This window comes from Schistocerca cancellata, unplaced genomic scaffold (assembly GCF_023864275.1).
Source record: "Schistocerca cancellata isolate TAMUIC-IGC-003103 unplaced genomic scaffold, iqSchCanc2.1 HiC_scaffold_282, whole genome shotgun sequence".
Classification (NCBI taxonomy): Eukaryota; Metazoa; Arthropoda; class Insecta; order Orthoptera; family Acrididae; genus Schistocerca; species Schistocerca cancellata.
Genome location: NW_026046304.1, coordinates 12918 through 28127, shown reverse-complemented (window position 1 = coordinate 28127; position 15210 = coordinate 12918). Strand labels below are relative to the sequence as shown.

Genomic DNA, 15210 nt, shown 5'->3' with positions numbered 1-15210 from the left:
GGTTCGAGTCCTACCGACTGCGTTTCATTTTTGTGTCAAGAGGTGAAGAGCATCTCCAACGGAACCGTGAAATGAGCGAATACGTGGGAAACATTGCATTCGAGACGCTTGTGAATTTTCCAATCGCCCAGTGAGTGTCGAGAAAACACGTAGCTCCTCTGCTTCAACGTATGAGACGTAAAAACTGCTGCAATTTGATTTTACATCGTGTGTCAGTTTTCTTCGATAGTCTGTTACGAGCCTAGCGTGATGCGTTTGTAGACAGCATTTCAGAGGACGCTTAATTAGTAACAGCTCCATGCAACGATTGCCCAACAGTAAAGGACAAGAGGCAATGTGTCCGTAGCATAGTGGGAGGTGTAGTAACGTGAGGTGAGCCCGGATAGCTCAGTCGGTAGAGCATAAGGCATTTGACGTGAGGGTCCAGGGTTCAAGTCCCTGTGCGGGCGGAAATTTTAATACTTTGGTAGCGGCTCGCCTAGTAGCGGTGAAAGCACGACGGAAAAGAATGCAGCTGTGCCGTTTCCTGGCACTGCAGTGCTCTAAACGGCAGCAGTTGCATGTGTCGGGAGGAGCTGGCGCCACCGGCAGTCGTGGCCGAGTGGTTAAGGCGTCTGACTCGAAATCAGATTGCCTCTGGGAGCGTAGGTTCGAATCCTACCGGCTGCGTGCGATTTTGCGTACAAACGAGCACAAATTTTCGCACGCATGTTTAAGAATACTGATTTTCGCGGCGGCCCCTGCTTCCTGTGGCTATCGGTTCACCTCGCACGGAAGCTAGTAATGCAGAAAACCGTCGCAGGCCCACGAGCGCACCCCCGTCATTTTCTCGCGCCGTCGCCGTGTTCGTGAGTACGCAGACGTGCTTGAAAGTGTTGGACAGAGCGAGCATTCATTTCTTTTTAAGAATCGCAATTGAGTCATTCGAGTGCGGCACAGGCAGTGGTGCAGCGTTTCTTTTCGTAAGATCTCGCAGCTGCTTGAAAGTACGTCCATCGTTTAAGACGAGAGAAAACTAGCGTCAGCGGTGCGTCAGTGGGAAGTCGGTGAAGTCGCCATTGGAGCCACAAGCCAGTAATTACGACACGCGAATCACTGCCACACATTGCAGCTGTACCATAATCCTTGGCAGGCGGACAGGGTAGCTGAGTCGGCAGAGCACTATGCCTTCAACCAAAAGGTCCCGCGTTCAAGCCCCTGTCCGGGCGAAAATTAATACACTGTCGTAACGGCTACTGCGCTGGCCACGGAAGCACTACTGAAACGAGTGAGGCCATGTCGTTTTCTGCCGTCAGGTTGCTTTAAAAGGAGCCGTTTTCACTTGTCGGCAGACGCTTGTGTGACCGGCAGTCGTGGCCGAGTGGTTAAGGCGTCTGACTAGAAATCAGATTCCCTCTGGGAGCGTAGGTTCGAGTCCTACCGACTGCGTTTCATTTTTGTGTCAAGAGGTGAAGAGCATCTCCAACGGAACCGTGAAATGAGCGAATACGTGGGAAACATTGCATTCGAGACGCTTGTGAATTTTCCAATCGCCCAGTGAGTGTCGAGAAAACACGTAGCTCCTCTGCTTCAACGTATGAGACGTAAAAACTGCTGCAATTTGATTTTACATCGTGTGTCAGTTTTCTTCGATAGTCTGTTACGAGCCTAGCGTGATGCGTTTGTAGACAGCATTTCAGAGGACGCTTAATTAGTAACAGCTCCATGCAACGATTGCCCAACAGTAAAGGACAAGAGGCAATGTGTCCGTAGCATAGTGGGAGGTGTAGTAACGTGAGGTGAGCCCGGATAGCTCAGTCGGTAGAGCATAAGGCATTTGACGTGAGGGTCCAGGGTTCAAGTCCCTGTGCGGGCGGAAATTTTAATACTTTGGTAGCGGCTCGCCTAGTAGCGGTGAAAGCACGACGGAAAAGAATGCAGCTGTGCCGTTTCCTGGCACTGCAGTGCTCTAAACGGCAGCAGTTGCATGTGTCGGGAGGAGCTGGCGCCACCGGCAGTCGTGGCCGAGTGGTTAAGGCGTCTGACTCGAAATCAGATTGCCTCTGGGAGCGTAGGTTCGAATCCTACCGGCTGCGTGCGATTTTGCGTACAAACGAGCACAAATTTTCGCACGCATGTTTAAGAATACTGATTTTCGCGGCGGCCCCTGCTTCCTGTGGCTATCGGTTCACCTCGCACGGAAGCTAGTAATGCAGAAAACCGTCGCAGGCCCACGAGCGCACCCCCGTCATTTTCTCGCGCCGTCGCCGTGTTCGTGAGTACGCAGACGTGCTTGAAAGTGTTGGACAGAGCGAGCATTCATTTCTTTTTAAGAATCGCAATTGAGTCATTCGAGTGCGGCACAGGCAGTGGTGCAGCGTTTCTTTTCGTAAGATCTCGCAGCTGCTTGAAAGTACGTCCATCGTTTAAGACGAGAGAAAACTAGCGTCAGCGGTGCGTCAGTGGGAAGTCGGTGAAGTCGCCATTGGAGCCACAAGCCAGTAATTACGACACGCGAATCACTGCCACACATTGCAGCTGTACCATAATCCTTGGCAGGCGGACAGGGTAGCTGAGTCGGCAGAGCACTATGCCTTCAACCAAAAGGTCCCGCGTTCAAGCCCCTGTCCGGGCGAAAATTAATACACTGTCGTAACGGCTACTGCGCTGGCCACGGAAGCACTACTGAAACGAGTGAGGCCATGTCGTTTTCTGCCGTCAGGTTGCTTTAAAAGGAGCCGTTTTCACTTGTCGGCAGACGCTTGTGTGACCGGCAGTCGTGGCCGAGTGGTTAAGGCGTCTGACTAGAAATCAGATTCCCTCTGGGAGCGTAGGTTCGAGTCCTACCGACTGCGTTTCATTTTTGTGTCAAGAGGTGAAGAGCATCTCCAACGGAACCGTGAAATGAGCGAATACGTGGGAAACATTGCATTCGAGACGCTTGTGAATTTTCCAATCGCCCAGTGAGTGTCGAGAAAACACGTAGCTCCTCTGCTTCAACGTATGAGACGTAAAAACTGCTGCAATTTGATTTTACATCGTGTGTCAGTTTTCTTCGATAGTCTGTTACGAGCCTAGCGTGATGCGTTTGTAGACAGCATTTCAGAGGACGCTTAATTAGTAACAGCTCCATGCAACGATTGCCCAACAGTAAAGGACAAGAGGCAATGTGTCCGTAGCATAGTGGGAGGTGTAGTAACGTGAGGTGAGCCCGGATAGCTCAGTCGGTAGAGCATAAGGCATTTGACGTGAGGGTCCAGGGTTCAAGTCCCTGTGCGGGCGGAAATTTTAATACTTTGGTAGCGGCTCGCCTAGTAGCGGTGAAAGCACGACGGAAAAGAATGCAGCTGTGCCGTTTCCTGGCACTGCAGTGCTCTAAACGGCAGCAGTTGCATGTGTCGGGAGGAGCTGGCGCCACCGGCAGTCGTGGCCGAGTGGTTAAGGCGTCTGACTCGAAATCAGATTGCCTCTGGGAGCGTAGGTTCGAATCCTACCGGCTGCGTGCGATTTTGCGTACAAACGAGCACAAATTTTCGCACGCATGTTTAAGAATACTGATTTTCGCGGCGGCCCCTGCTTCCTGTGGCTATCGGTTCACCTCGCACGGAAGCTAGTAATGCAGAAAACCGTCGCAGGCCCACGAGCGCACCCCCGTCATTTTCTCGCGCCGTCGCCGTGTTCGTGAGTACGCAGACGTGCTTGAAAGTGTTGGACAGAGCGAGCATTCATTTCTTTTTAAGAATCGCAATTGAGTCATTCGAGTGCGGCACAGGCAGTGGTGCAGCGTTTCTTTTCGTAAGATCTCGCAGCTGCTTGAAAGTACGTCCATCGTTTAAGACGAGAGAAAACTAGCGTCAGCGGTGCGTCAGTGGGAAGTCGGTGAAGTCGCCATTGGAGCCACAAGCCAGTAATTACGACACGCGAATCACTGCCACACATTGCAGCTGTACCATAATCCTTGGCAGGCGGACAGGGTAGCTGAGTCGGCAGAGCACTATGCCTTCAACCAAAAGGTCCCGCGTTCAAGCCCCTGTCCGGGCGAAAATTAATACACTGTCGTAACGGCTACTGCGCTGGCCACGGAAGCACTACTGAAACGAGTGAGGCCATGTCGTTTTCTGCCGTCAGGTTGCTTTAAAAGGAGCCGTTTTCACTTGTCGGCAGACGCTTGTGTGACCGGCAGTCGTGGCCGAGTGGTTAAGGCGTCTGACTAGAAATCAGATTCCCTCTGGGAGCGTAGGTTCGAGTCCTACCGACTGCGTTTCATTTTTGTGTCAAGAGGTGAAGAGCATCTCCAACGGAACCGTGAAATGAGCGAATACGTGGGAAACATTGCATTCGAGACGCTTGTGAATTTTCCAATCGCCCAGTGAGTGTCGAGAAAACACGTAGCTCCTCTGCTTCAACGTATGAGACGTAAAAACTGCTGCAATTTGATTTTACATCGTGTGTCAGTTTTCTTCGATAGTCTGTTACGAGCCTAGCGTGATGCGTTTGTAGACAGCATTTCAGAGGACGCTTAATTAGTAACAGCTCCATGCAACGATTGCCCAACAGTAAAGGACAAGAGGCAATGTGTCCGTAGCATAGTGGGAGGTGTAGTAACGTGAGGTGAGCCCGGATAGCTCAGTCGGTAGAGCATAAGGCATTTGACGTGAGGGTCCAGGGTTCAAGTCCCTGTGCGGGCGGAAATTTTAATACTTTGGTAGCGGCTCGCCTAGTAGCGGTGAAAGCACGACGGAAAAGAATGCAGCTGTGCCGTTTCCTGGCACTGCAGTGCTCTAAACGGCAGCAGTTGCATGTGTCGGGAGGAGCTGGCGCCACCGGCAGTCGTGGCCGAGTGGTTAAGGCGTCTGACTCGAAATCAGATTGCCTCTGGGAGCGTAGGTTCGAATCCTACCGGCTGCGTGCGATTTTGCGTACAAACGAGCACAAATTTTCGCACGCATGTTTAAGAATACTGATTTTCGCGGCGGCCCCTGCTTCCTGTGGCTATCGGTTCACCTCGCACGGAAGCTAGTAATGCAGAAAACCGTCGCAGGCCCACGAGCGCACCCCCGTCATTTTCTCGCGCCGTCGCCGTGTTCGTGAGTACGCAGACGTGCTTGAAAGTGTTGGACAGAGCGAGCATTCATTTCTTTTTAAGAATCGCAATTGAGTCATTCGAGTGCGGCACAGGCAGTGGTGCAGCGTTTCTTTTCGTAAGATCTCGCAGCTGCTTGAAAGTACGTCCATCGTTTAAGACGAGAGAAAACTAGCGTCAGCGGTGCGTCAGTGGGAAGTCGGTGAAGTCGCCATTGGAGCCACAAGCCAGTAATTACGACACGCGAATCACTGCCACACATTGCAGCTGTACCATAATCCTTGGCAGGCGGACAGGGTAGCTGAGTCGGCAGAGCACTATGCCTTCAACCAAAAGGTCCCGCGTTCAAGCCCCTGTCCGGGCGAAAATTAATACACTGTCGTAACGGCTACTGCGCTGGCCACGGAAGCACTACTGAAACGAGTGAGGCCATGTCGTTTTCTGCCGTCAGGTTGCTTTAAAAGGAGCCGTTTTCACTTGTCGGCAGACGCTTGTGTGACCGGCAGTCGTGGCCGAGTGGTTAAGGCGTCTGACTAGAAATCAGATTCCCTCTGGGAGCGTAGGTTCGAGTCCTACCGACTGCGTTTCATTTTTGTGTCAAGAGGTGAAGAGCATCTCCAACGGAACCGTGAAATGAGCGAATACGTGGGAAACATTGCATTCGAGACGCTTGTGAATTTTCCAATCGCCCAGTGAGTGTCGAGAAAACACGTAGCTCCTCTGCTTCAACGTATGAGACGTAAAAACTGCTGCAATTTGATTTTACATCGTGTGTCAGTTTTCTTCGATAGTCTGTTACGAGCCTAGCGTGATGCGTTTGTAGACAGCATTTCAGAGGACGCTTAATTAGTAACAGCTCCATGCAACGATTGCCCAACAGTAAAGGACAAGAGGCAATGTGTCCGTAGCATAGTGGGAGGTGTAGTAACGTGAGGTGAGCCCGGATAGCTCAGTCGGTAGAGCATAAGGCATTTGACGTGAGGGTCCAGGGTTCAAGTCCCTGTGCGGGCGGAAATTTTAATACTTTGGTAGCGGCTCGCCTAGTAGCGGTGAAAGCACGACGGAAAAGAATGCAGCTGTGCCGTTTCCTGGCACTGCAGTGCTCTAAACGGCAGCAGTTGCATGTGTCGGGAGGAGCTGGCGCCACCGGCAGTCGTGGCCGAGTGGTTAAGGCGTCTGACTCGAAATCAGATTGCCTCTGGGAGCGTAGGTTCGAATCCTACCGGCTGCGTGCGATTTTGCGTACAAACGAGCACAAATTTTCGCACGCATGTTTAAGAATACTGATTTTCGCGGCGGCCCCTGCTTCCTGTGGCTATCGGTTCACCTCGCACGGAAGCTAGTAATGCAGAAAACCGTCGCAGGCCCACGAGCGCACCCCCGTCATTTTCTCGCGCCGTCGCCGTGTTCGTGAGTACGCAGACGTGCTTGAAAGTGTTGGACAGAGCGAGCATTCATTTCTTTTTAAGAATCGCAATTGAGTCATTCGAGTGCGGCACAGGCAGTGGTGCAGCGTTTCTTTTCGTAAGATCTCGCAGCTGCTTGAAAGTACGTCCATCGTTTAAGACGAGAGAAAACTAGCGTCAGCGGTGCGTCAGTGGGAAGTCGGTGAAGTCGCCATTGGAGCCACAAGCCAGTAATTACGACACGCGAATCACTGCCACACATTGCAGCTGTACCATAATCCTTGGCAGGCGGACAGGGTAGCTGAGTCGGCAGAGCACTATGCCTTCAACCAAAAGGTCCCGCGTTCAAGCCCCTGTCCGGGCGAAAATTAATACACTGTCGTAACGGCTACTGCGCTGGCCACGGAAGCACTACTGAAACGAGTGAGGCCATGTCGTTTTCTGCCGTCAGGTTGCTTTAAAAGGAGCCGTTTTCACTTGTCGGCAGACGCTTGTGTGACCGGCAGTCGTGGCCGAGTGGTTAAGGCGTCTGACTAGAAATCAGATTCCCTCTGGGAGCGTAGGTTCGAGTCCTACCGACTGCGTTTCATTTTTGTGTCAAGAGGTGAAGAGCATCTCCAACGGAACCGTGAAATGAGCGAATACGTGGGAAACATTGCATTCGAGACGCTTGTGAATTTTCCAATCGCCCAGTGAGTGTCGAGAAAACACGTAGCTCCTCTGCTTCAACGTATGAGACGTAAAAACTGCTGCAATTTGATTTTACATCGTGTGTCAGTTTTCTTCGATAGTCTGTTACGAGCCTAGCGTGATGCGTTTGTAGACAGCATTTCAGAGGACGCTTAATTAGTAACAGCTCCATGCAACGATTGCCCAACAGTAAAGGACAAGAGGCAATGTGTCCGTAGCATAGTGGGAGGTGTAGTAACGTGAGGTGAGCCCGGATAGCTCAGTCGGTAGAGCATAAGGCATTTGACGTGAGGGTCCAGGGTTCAAGTCCCTGTGCGGGCGGAAATTTTAATACTTTGGTAGCGGCTCGCCTAGTAGCGGTGAAAGCACGACGGAAAAGAATGCAGCTGTGCCGTTTCCTGGCACTGCAGTGCTCTAAACGGCAGCAGTTGCATGTGTCGGGAGGAGCTGGCGCCACCGGCAGTCGTGGCCGAGTGGTTAAGGCGTCTGACTCGAAATCAGATTGCCTCTGGGAGCGTAGGTTCGAATCCTACCGGCTGCGTGCGATTTTGCGTACAAACGAGCACAAATTTTCGCACGCATGTTTAAGAATACTGATTTTCGCGGCGGCCCCTGCTTCCTGTGGCTATCGGTTCACCTCGCACGGAAGCTAGTAATGCAGAAAACCGTCGCAGGCCCACGAGCGCACCCCCGTCATTTTCTCGCGCCGTCGCCGTGTTCGTGAGTACGCAGACGTGCTTGAAAGTGTTGGACAGAGCGAGCATTCATTTCTTTTTAAGAATCGCAATTGAGTCATTCGAGTGCGGCACAGGCAGTGGTGCAGCGTTTCTTTTCGTAAGATCTCGCAGCTGCTTGAAAGTACGTCCATCGTTTAAGACGAGAGAAAACTAGCGTCAGCGGTGCGTCAGTGGGAAGTCGGTGAAGTCGCCATTGGAGCCACAAGCCAGTAATTACGACACGCGAATCACTGCCACACATTGCAGCTGTACCATAATCCTTGGCAGGCGGACAGGGTAGCTGAGTCGGCAGAGCACTATGCCTTCAACCAAAAGGTCCCGCGTTCAAGCCCCTGTCCGGGCGAAAATTAATACACTGTCGTAACGGCTACTGCGCTGGCCACGGAAGCACTACTGAAACGAGTGAGGCCATGTCGTTTTCTGCCGTCAGGTTGCTTTAAAAGGAGCCGTTTTCACTTGTCGGCAGACGCTTGTGTGACCGGCAGTCGTGGCCGAGTGGTTAAGGCGTCTGACTAGAAATCAGATTCCCTCTGGGAGCGTAGGTTCGAGTCCTACCGACTGCGTTTCATTTTTGTGTCAAGAGGTGAAGAGCATCTCCAACGGAACCGTGAAATGAGCGAATACGTGGGAAACATTGCATTCGAGACGCTTGTGAATTTTCCAATCGCCCAGTGAGTGTCGAGAAAACACGTAGCTCCTCTGCTTCAACGTATGAGACGTAAAAACTGCTGCAATTTGATTTTACATCGTGTGTCAGTTTTCTTCGATAGTCTGTTACGAGCCTAGCGTGATGCGTTTGTAGACAGCATTTCAGAGGACGCTTAATTAGTAACAGCTCCATGCAACGATTGCCCAACAGTAAAGGACAAGAGGCAATGTGTCCGTAGCATAGTGGGAGGTGTAGTAACGTGAGGTGAGCCCGGATAGCTCAGTCGGTAGAGCATAAGGCATTTGACGTGAGGGTCCAGGGTTCAAGTCCCTGTGCGGGCGGAAATTTTAATACTTTGGTAGCGGCTCGCCTAGTAGCGGTGAAAGCACGACGGAAAAGAATGCAGCTGTGCCGTTTCCTGGCACTGCAGTGCTCTAAACGGCAGCAGTTGCATGTGTCGGGAGGAGCTGGCGCCACCGGCAGTCGTGGCCGAGTGGTTAAGGCGTCTGACTCGAAATCAGATTGCCTCTGGGAGCGTAGGTTCGAATCCTACCGGCTGCGTGCGATTTTGCGTACAAACGAGCACAAATTTTCGCACGCATGTTTAAGAATACTGATTTTCGCGGCGGCCCCTGCTTCCTGTGGCTATCGGTTCACCTCGCACGGAAGCTAGTAATGCAGAAAACCGTCGCAGGCCCACGAGCGCACCCCCGTCATTTTCTCGCGCCGTCGCCGTGTTCGTGAGTACGCAGACGTGCTTGAAAGTGTTGGACAGAGCGAGCATTCATTTCTTTTTAAGAATCGCAATTGAGTCATTCGAGTGCGGCACAGGCAGTGGTGCAGCGTTTCTTTTCGTAAGATCTCGCAGCTGCTTGAAAGTACGTCCATCGTTTAAGACGAGAGAAAACTAGCGTCAGCGGTGCGTCTGTGGGAAGTCGGTGAAGTCGCCATTGGAGCCACAAGCCAGTAATTACGACACGCGAATCACTGCCACACATTGCAGCTGTACCATAATCCTTGGCAGGCGGACAGGGTAGCTGAGTCGGCAGAGCACTATGCCTTCAACCAAAAGGTCCCGCGTTCAAGCCCCTGTCCGGGCGAAAATTAATACACTGTCGTAACGGCTACTGCGCTGGCCACGGAAGCACTACTGAAACGAGTGAGGCCATGTCGTTTTCTGCCGTCAGGTTGCTTTAAAAGGAGCCGTTTTCACTTGTCGGCAGACGCTTGTGTGACCGGCAGTCGTGGCCGAGTGGTTAAGGCGTCTGACTAGAAATCAGATTCCCTCTGGGAGCGTAGGTTCGAGTCCTACCGACTGCGTTTCATTTTTGTGTCAAGAGGTGAAGAGCATCTCCAACGGAACCGTGAAATGAGCGAATACGTGGGAAACATTGCATTCGAGACGCTTGTGAATTTTCCAATCGCCCAGTGAGTGTCGAGAAAACACGTAGCTCCTCTGCTTCAACGTATGAGACGTAAAAACTGCTGCAATTTGATTTTACATCGTGTGTCAGTTTTCTTCGATAGTCTGTTACGAGCCTAGCGTGATGCGTTTGTAGACAGCATTTCAGAGGACGCTTAATTAGTAACAGCTCCATGCAACGATTGCCCAACAGTAAAGGACAAGAGGCAATGTGTCCGTAGCATAGTGGGAGGTGTAGTAACGTGAGGTGAGCCCGGATAGCTCAGTCGGTAGAGCATAAGGCATTTGACGTGAGGGTCCAGGGTTCAAGTCCCTGTGCGGGCGGAAATTTTAATACTTTGGTAGCGGCTCGCCTAGTAGCGGTGAAAGCACGACGGAAAAGAATGCAGCTGTGCCGTTTCCTGGCACTGCAGTGCTCTAAACGGCAGCAGTTGCATGTGTCGGGAGGAGCTGGCGCCACCGGCAGTCGTGGCCGAGTGGTTAAGGCGTCTGACTCGAAATCAGATTGCCTCTGGGAGCGTAGGTTCGAATCCTACCGGCTGCGTGCGATTTTGCGTACAAACGAGCACAAATTTTCGCACGCATGTTTAAGAATACTGATTTTCGCGGCGGCCCCTGCTTCCTGTGGCTATCGGTTCACCTCGCACGGAAGCTAGTAATGCAGAAAACCGTCGCAGGCCCACGAGCGCACCCCCGTCATTTTCTCGCGCCGTCGCCGTGTTCGTGAGTACGCAGACGTGCTTGAAAGTGTTGGACAGAGCGAGCATTCATTTCTTTTTAAGAATCGCAATTGAGTCATTCGAGTGCGGCACAGGCAGTGGTGCAGCGTTTCTTTTCGTAAGATCTCGCAGCTGCTTGAAAGTACGTCCATCGTTTAAGACGAGAGAAAACTAGCGTCAGCGGTGCGTCAGTGGGAAGTCGGTGAAGTCGCCATTGGAGCCACAAGCCAGTAATTACGACACGCGAATCACTGCCACACATTGCAGCTGTACCATAATCCTTGGCAGGCGGACAGGGTAGCTGAGTCGGCAGAGCACTATGCCTTCAACCAAAAGGTCCCGCGTTCAAGCCCCTGTCCGGGCGAAAATTAATACACTGTCGTAACGGCTACTGCGCTGGCCACGGAAGCACTACTGAAACGAGTGAGGCCATGTCGTTTTCTGCCGTCAGGTTGCTTTAAAAGGAGCCGTTTTCACTTGTCGGCAGACGCTTGTGTGACCGGCAGTCGTGGCCGAGTGGTTAAGGCGTCTGACTAGAAATCAGATTCCCTCTGGGAGCGTAGGTTCGAGTCCTACCGACTGCGTTTCATTTTTGTGTCAAGAGGTGAAGAGCATCTCCAACGGAACCGTGAAATGAGCGAATACGTGGGAAACATTGCATTCGAGACGCTTGTGAATTTTCCAATCGCCCAGTGAGTGTCGAGAAAACACGTAGCTCCTCTGCTTCAACGTATGAGACGTAAAAACTGCTGCAATTTGATTTTACATCGTGTGTCAGTTTTCTTCGATAGTCTGTTACGAGCCTAGCGTGATGCGTTTGTAGACAGCATTTCAGAGGACGCTTAATTAGTAACAGCTCCATGCAACGATTGCCCAACAGTAAAGGACAAGAGGCAATGTGTCCGTAGCATAGTGGGAGGTGTAGTAACGTGAGGTGAGCCCGGATAGCTCAGTCGGTAGAGCATAAGGCATTTGACGTGAGGGTCCAGGGTTCAAGTCCCTGTGCGAGCGGAAATTTTAATACTTTGGTAGCGGCTCGCCTAGTAGCGGTGAAAGCACGACGGAAAAGAATGCAGCTGTGCCGTTTCCTGGCACTGCAGTGCTCTAAACGGCAGCAGTTGCATGTGTCGGGAGGAGCTGGCGCCACCGGCAGTCGTGGCCGAGTGGTTAAGGCGTCTGACTCGAAATCAGATTGCCTCTGGGAGCGTAGGTTCGAATCCTACCGGCTGCGTGCGATTTTGCGTACAAACGAGCACAAATTTTCGCACGCATGTTTAAGAATACTGATTTTCGCGGCGGCCCCTGCTTCCTGTGGCTATCGGTTCACCTCGCACGGAAGCTAGTAATGCAGAAAACCGTCGCAGGCCCACGAGCGCACCCCCGTCATTTTCTCGCGCCGTCGCCGTGTTCGTGAGTACGCAGACGTGCTTGAAAGTGTTGGACAGAGCGAGCATTCATTTCTTTTTAAGAATCGCAATTGAGTCATTCGAGTGCGGCACAGGCAGTGGTGCAGCGTTTCTTTTCGTAAGATCTCGCAGCTGCTTGAAAGTACGTCCATCGTTTAAGACGAGAGAAAACTAGCGTCAGCGGTGCGTCAGTGGGAAGTCGGTGAAGTCGCCATTGGAGCCACAAGCCAGTAATTACGACACGCGAATCACTGCCACACATTGCAGCTGTACCATAATCCTTGGCAGGCGGACAGGGTAGCTGAGTCGGCAGAGCACTATGCCTTCAACCAAAAGGTCCCGCGTTCAAGCCCCTGTCCGGGCGAAAATTAATACACTGTCGTAACGGCTACTGCGCTGGCCACGGAAGCACTACTGAAACGAGTGAGGCCATGTCGTTTTCTGCCGTCAGGTTGCTTTAAAAGGAGCCGTTTTCACTTGTCGGCAGACGCTTGTGTGACCGGCAGTCGTGGCCGAGTGGTTAAGGCGTCTGACTAGAAATCAGATTCCCTCTGGGAGCGTAGGTTCGAGTCCTACCGACTGCGTTTCATTTTTGTGTCAAGAGGTGAAGAGCATCTCCAACGGAACCGTGAAATGAGCGAATACGTGGGAAACATTGCATTCGAGACGCTTGTGAATTTTCCAATCGCCCAGTGAGTGTCGAGAAAACACGTAGCTCCTCTGCTTCAACGTATGAGACGTAAAAACTGCTGCAATTTGATTTTACATCGTGTGTCAGTTTTCTTCGATAGTCTGTTACGAGCCTAGCGTGATGCGTTTGTAGACAGCATTTCAGAGGACGCTTAATTAGTAACAGCTCCATGCAACGATTGCCCAACAGTAAAGGACAAGAGGCAATGTGTCCGTAGCATAGTGGGAGGTGTAGTAACGTGAGGTGAGCCCGGATAGCTCAGTCGGTAGAGCATAAGGCATTTGACGTGAGGGTCCAGGGTTCAAGTCCCTGTGCGAGCGGAAATTTTAATACTTTGGTAGCGGCTCGCCTAGTAGCGGTGAAAGCACGACGGAAAAGAATGCAGCTGTGCCGTTTCCTGGCACTGCAGTGCTCTAAACGGCAGCAGTTGCATGTGTCGGGAGGAGCTGGCGCCACCGGCAGTCGTGGCCGAGTGGTTAAGGCGTCTGACTCGAAATCAGATTGCCTCTGGGAGCGTAGGTTCGAATCCTACCGGCTGCGTGCGATTTTGCGTACAAACGAGCACAAATTTTCGCACGCATGTTTAAGAATACTGATTTTCGCGGCGGCCCCTGCTTCCTGTGGCTATCGGTTCACCTCGCACGGAAGCTAGTAATGCAGAAAACCGTCGCAGGCCCACGAGCGCACCCCCGTCATTTTCTCGCGCCGTCGCCGTGTTCGTGAGTACGCAGACGTGCTTGAAAGTGTTGGACAGAGCGAGCATTCATTTCTTTTTAAGAATCGCAATTGAGTCATTCGAGTGCGGCACAGGCAGTGGTGCAGCGTTTCTTTTCGTAAGATCTCGCAGCTGCTTGAAAGTACGTCCATCGTTTAAGACGAGAGAAAACTAGCGTCAGCGGTGCGTCAGTGGGAAGTCGGTGAAGTCGCCATTGGAGCCACAAGCCAGTAATTACGACACGCGAATCACTGCCACACATTGCAGCTGTACCATAATCCTTGGCAGGCGGACAGGGTAGCTGAGTCGGCAGAGCACTATGCCTTCAACCAAAAGGTCCCGCGTTCAAGCCCCTGTCCGGGCGAAAATTAATACACTGTCGTAACGGCTACTGCGCTGGCCACGGAAGCACTACTGAAACGAGTGAGGCCATGTCGTTTTCTGCCGTCAGGTTGCTTTAAAAGGAGCCGTTTTCACTTGTCGGCAGACGCTTGTGTGACCGGCAGTCGTGGCCGAGTGGTTAAGGCGTCTGACTAGAAATCAGATTCCCTCTGGGAGCGTAGGTTCGAGTCCTACCGACTGCGTTTCATTTTTGTGTCAAGAGGTGAAGAGCATCTCCAACGGAACCGTGAAATGAGCGAATACGTGGGAAACATTGCATTCGAGACGCTTGTGAATTTTCCAATCGCCCAGTGAGTGTCGAGAAAACACGTAGCTCCTCTGCTTCAACGTATGAGACGTAAAAACTGCTGCAATTTGATTTTACATCGTGTGTCAGTTTTCTTCGATAGTCTGTTACGAGCCTAGCGTGATGCGTTTGTAGACAGCATTTCAGAGGACGCTTAATTAGTAACAGCTCCATGCAACGATTGCCCAACAGTAAAGGACAAGAGGCAATGTGTCCGTAGCATAGTGGGAGGTGTAGTAACGTGAGGTGAGCCCGGATAGCTCAGTCGGTAGAGCATAAGGCATTTGACGTGAGGGTCCAGGGTTCAAGTCCCTGTGCGGGCGGAAATTTTAATACTTTGGTAGCGGCTCGCCTAGTAGCGGTGAAAGCACGACGGAAAAGAATGCAGCTGTGCCGTTTCCTGGCACTGCAGTGCTCTAAACGGCAGCAGTTGCATGTGTCGGGAGGAGCTGGCGCCACCGGCAGTCGTGGCCGAGTGGTTAAGGCGTCTGACTCGAAATCAGATTGCCTCTGGGAGCGTAGGTTCGAATCCTACCGGCTGCGTGCGATTTTGCGTACAAACGAGCACAAATTTTCGCACGCATGTTTAAGAATACTGATTTTCGCGGCGGCCCCTGCTTCCTGTGGCTATCGGTTCACCTCGCACGGAAGCTAGTAATGCAGAAAACCGTCGCAGGCCCACGAGCGCACCCCCGTCATTTTCTCGCGCCGTCGCCGTGTTCGTGAGTACGCAGACGTGCTTGAAAGTGTTGGACAGAGCGAGCATTCATTTCTTTTTAAGAATCGCAATTGAGTCATTCGAGTGCGGCACAGGCAGTGGTGCAGCGTTTCTTTTCGTAAGATCTCGCAGCTGCTTGAAAGTACGTCCATCGTTTAAGACGAGAGAAAACTAGCGTCAGCGGTGCGTCAGTGGGAAGTCGGTGAAGTCGCCATTGGAGCCACAAGCCAGTAATTACGACACGCGAATCACTGCCACACATTGCAGCTGTACCATAATCCTTGGCAGGCGGACAGGGTAGCTGAG

At 52.0% G+C, this 15210-nt stretch overlaps 21 non-coding genes across 21 annotated transcripts; all 21 read left to right on the top strand.

Annotated features, from left to right (window-relative positions):
• The first annotated feature begins 587 nt into the window (after positions 1 to 587).
• Positions 588 to 669, top strand: Trnas-cga (transfer RNA serine (anticodon CGA)). Its single transcript has one exon. It is a non-coding gene; the product is annotated as a tRNA-Ser (tRNA).
• A 677-nt stretch (positions 670 to 1346) lies between these two features.
• On the top strand, positions 1347 to 1428 carry Trnas-aga (transfer RNA serine (anticodon AGA)). The gene has a single exon. It is a non-coding gene; the product is annotated as a tRNA-Ser (tRNA).
• Positions 1429 to 1993: 565 nt separating this feature from the next.
• On the top strand, positions 1994 to 2075 carry Trnas-cga (transfer RNA serine (anticodon CGA)). Its single transcript has one exon. It is a non-coding gene; the product is annotated as a tRNA-Ser (tRNA).
• A 677-nt stretch (positions 2076 to 2752) lies between these two features.
• Trnas-aga (transfer RNA serine (anticodon AGA)) lies at positions 2753 to 2834 on the top strand. Its single transcript has one exon. It is a non-coding gene; the product is annotated as a tRNA-Ser (tRNA).
• A 565-nt stretch (positions 2835 to 3399) lies between these two features.
• On the top strand, positions 3400 to 3481 carry Trnas-cga (transfer RNA serine (anticodon CGA)). Its single transcript has one exon. It is a non-coding gene; the product is annotated as a tRNA-Ser (tRNA).
• A 677-nt stretch (positions 3482 to 4158) lies between these two features.
• Positions 4159 to 4240, top strand: Trnas-aga (transfer RNA serine (anticodon AGA)). Its single transcript has one exon. It is a non-coding gene; the product is annotated as a tRNA-Ser (tRNA).
• A 565-nt stretch (positions 4241 to 4805) lies between these two features.
• On the top strand, positions 4806 to 4887 carry Trnas-cga (transfer RNA serine (anticodon CGA)). Its single transcript has one exon. It is a non-coding gene; the product is annotated as a tRNA-Ser (tRNA).
• Positions 4888 to 5564: 677 nt separating this feature from the next.
• On the top strand, positions 5565 to 5646 carry Trnas-aga (transfer RNA serine (anticodon AGA)). The gene has a single exon. It is a non-coding gene; the product is annotated as a tRNA-Ser (tRNA).
• A 565-nt stretch (positions 5647 to 6211) lies between these two features.
• On the top strand, positions 6212 to 6293 carry Trnas-cga (transfer RNA serine (anticodon CGA)). The gene has a single exon. It is a non-coding gene; the product is annotated as a tRNA-Ser (tRNA).
• A 677-nt stretch (positions 6294 to 6970) lies between these two features.
• Positions 6971 to 7052, top strand: Trnas-aga (transfer RNA serine (anticodon AGA)). The gene has a single exon. It is a non-coding gene; the product is annotated as a tRNA-Ser (tRNA).
• A 565-nt stretch (positions 7053 to 7617) lies between these two features.
• Positions 7618 to 7699, top strand: Trnas-cga (transfer RNA serine (anticodon CGA)). The gene has a single exon. It is a non-coding gene; the product is annotated as a tRNA-Ser (tRNA).
• Positions 7700 to 8376: 677 nt separating this feature from the next.
• On the top strand, positions 8377 to 8458 carry Trnas-aga (transfer RNA serine (anticodon AGA)). The gene has a single exon. It is a non-coding gene; the product is annotated as a tRNA-Ser (tRNA).
• A 565-nt stretch (positions 8459 to 9023) lies between these two features.
• Trnas-cga (transfer RNA serine (anticodon CGA)) lies at positions 9024 to 9105 on the top strand. Its single transcript has one exon. It is a non-coding gene; the product is annotated as a tRNA-Ser (tRNA).
• Positions 9106 to 9782: 677 nt separating this feature from the next.
• Positions 9783 to 9864, top strand: Trnas-aga (transfer RNA serine (anticodon AGA)). Its single transcript has one exon. It is a non-coding gene; the product is annotated as a tRNA-Ser (tRNA).
• A 565-nt stretch (positions 9865 to 10429) lies between these two features.
• Positions 10430 to 10511, top strand: Trnas-cga (transfer RNA serine (anticodon CGA)). Its single transcript has one exon. It is a non-coding gene; the product is annotated as a tRNA-Ser (tRNA).
• Positions 10512 to 11188: 677 nt separating this feature from the next.
• Trnas-aga (transfer RNA serine (anticodon AGA)) lies at positions 11189 to 11270 on the top strand. Its single transcript has one exon. It is a non-coding gene; the product is annotated as a tRNA-Ser (tRNA).
• Positions 11271 to 11835: 565 nt separating this feature from the next.
• Positions 11836 to 11917, top strand: Trnas-cga (transfer RNA serine (anticodon CGA)). Its single transcript has one exon. It is a non-coding gene; the product is annotated as a tRNA-Ser (tRNA).
• A 677-nt stretch (positions 11918 to 12594) lies between these two features.
• On the top strand, positions 12595 to 12676 carry Trnas-aga (transfer RNA serine (anticodon AGA)). Its single transcript has one exon. It is a non-coding gene; the product is annotated as a tRNA-Ser (tRNA).
• A 565-nt stretch (positions 12677 to 13241) lies between these two features.
• On the top strand, positions 13242 to 13323 carry Trnas-cga (transfer RNA serine (anticodon CGA)). Its single transcript has one exon. It is a non-coding gene; the product is annotated as a tRNA-Ser (tRNA).
• A 677-nt stretch (positions 13324 to 14000) lies between these two features.
• On the top strand, positions 14001 to 14082 carry Trnas-aga (transfer RNA serine (anticodon AGA)). Its single transcript has one exon. It is a non-coding gene; the product is annotated as a tRNA-Ser (tRNA).
• Positions 14083 to 14647: 565 nt separating this feature from the next.
• Positions 14648 to 14729, top strand: Trnas-cga (transfer RNA serine (anticodon CGA)). The gene has a single exon. It is a non-coding gene; the product is annotated as a tRNA-Ser (tRNA).
• Positions 14730 to 15210: the final 481 nt, after the last annotated feature.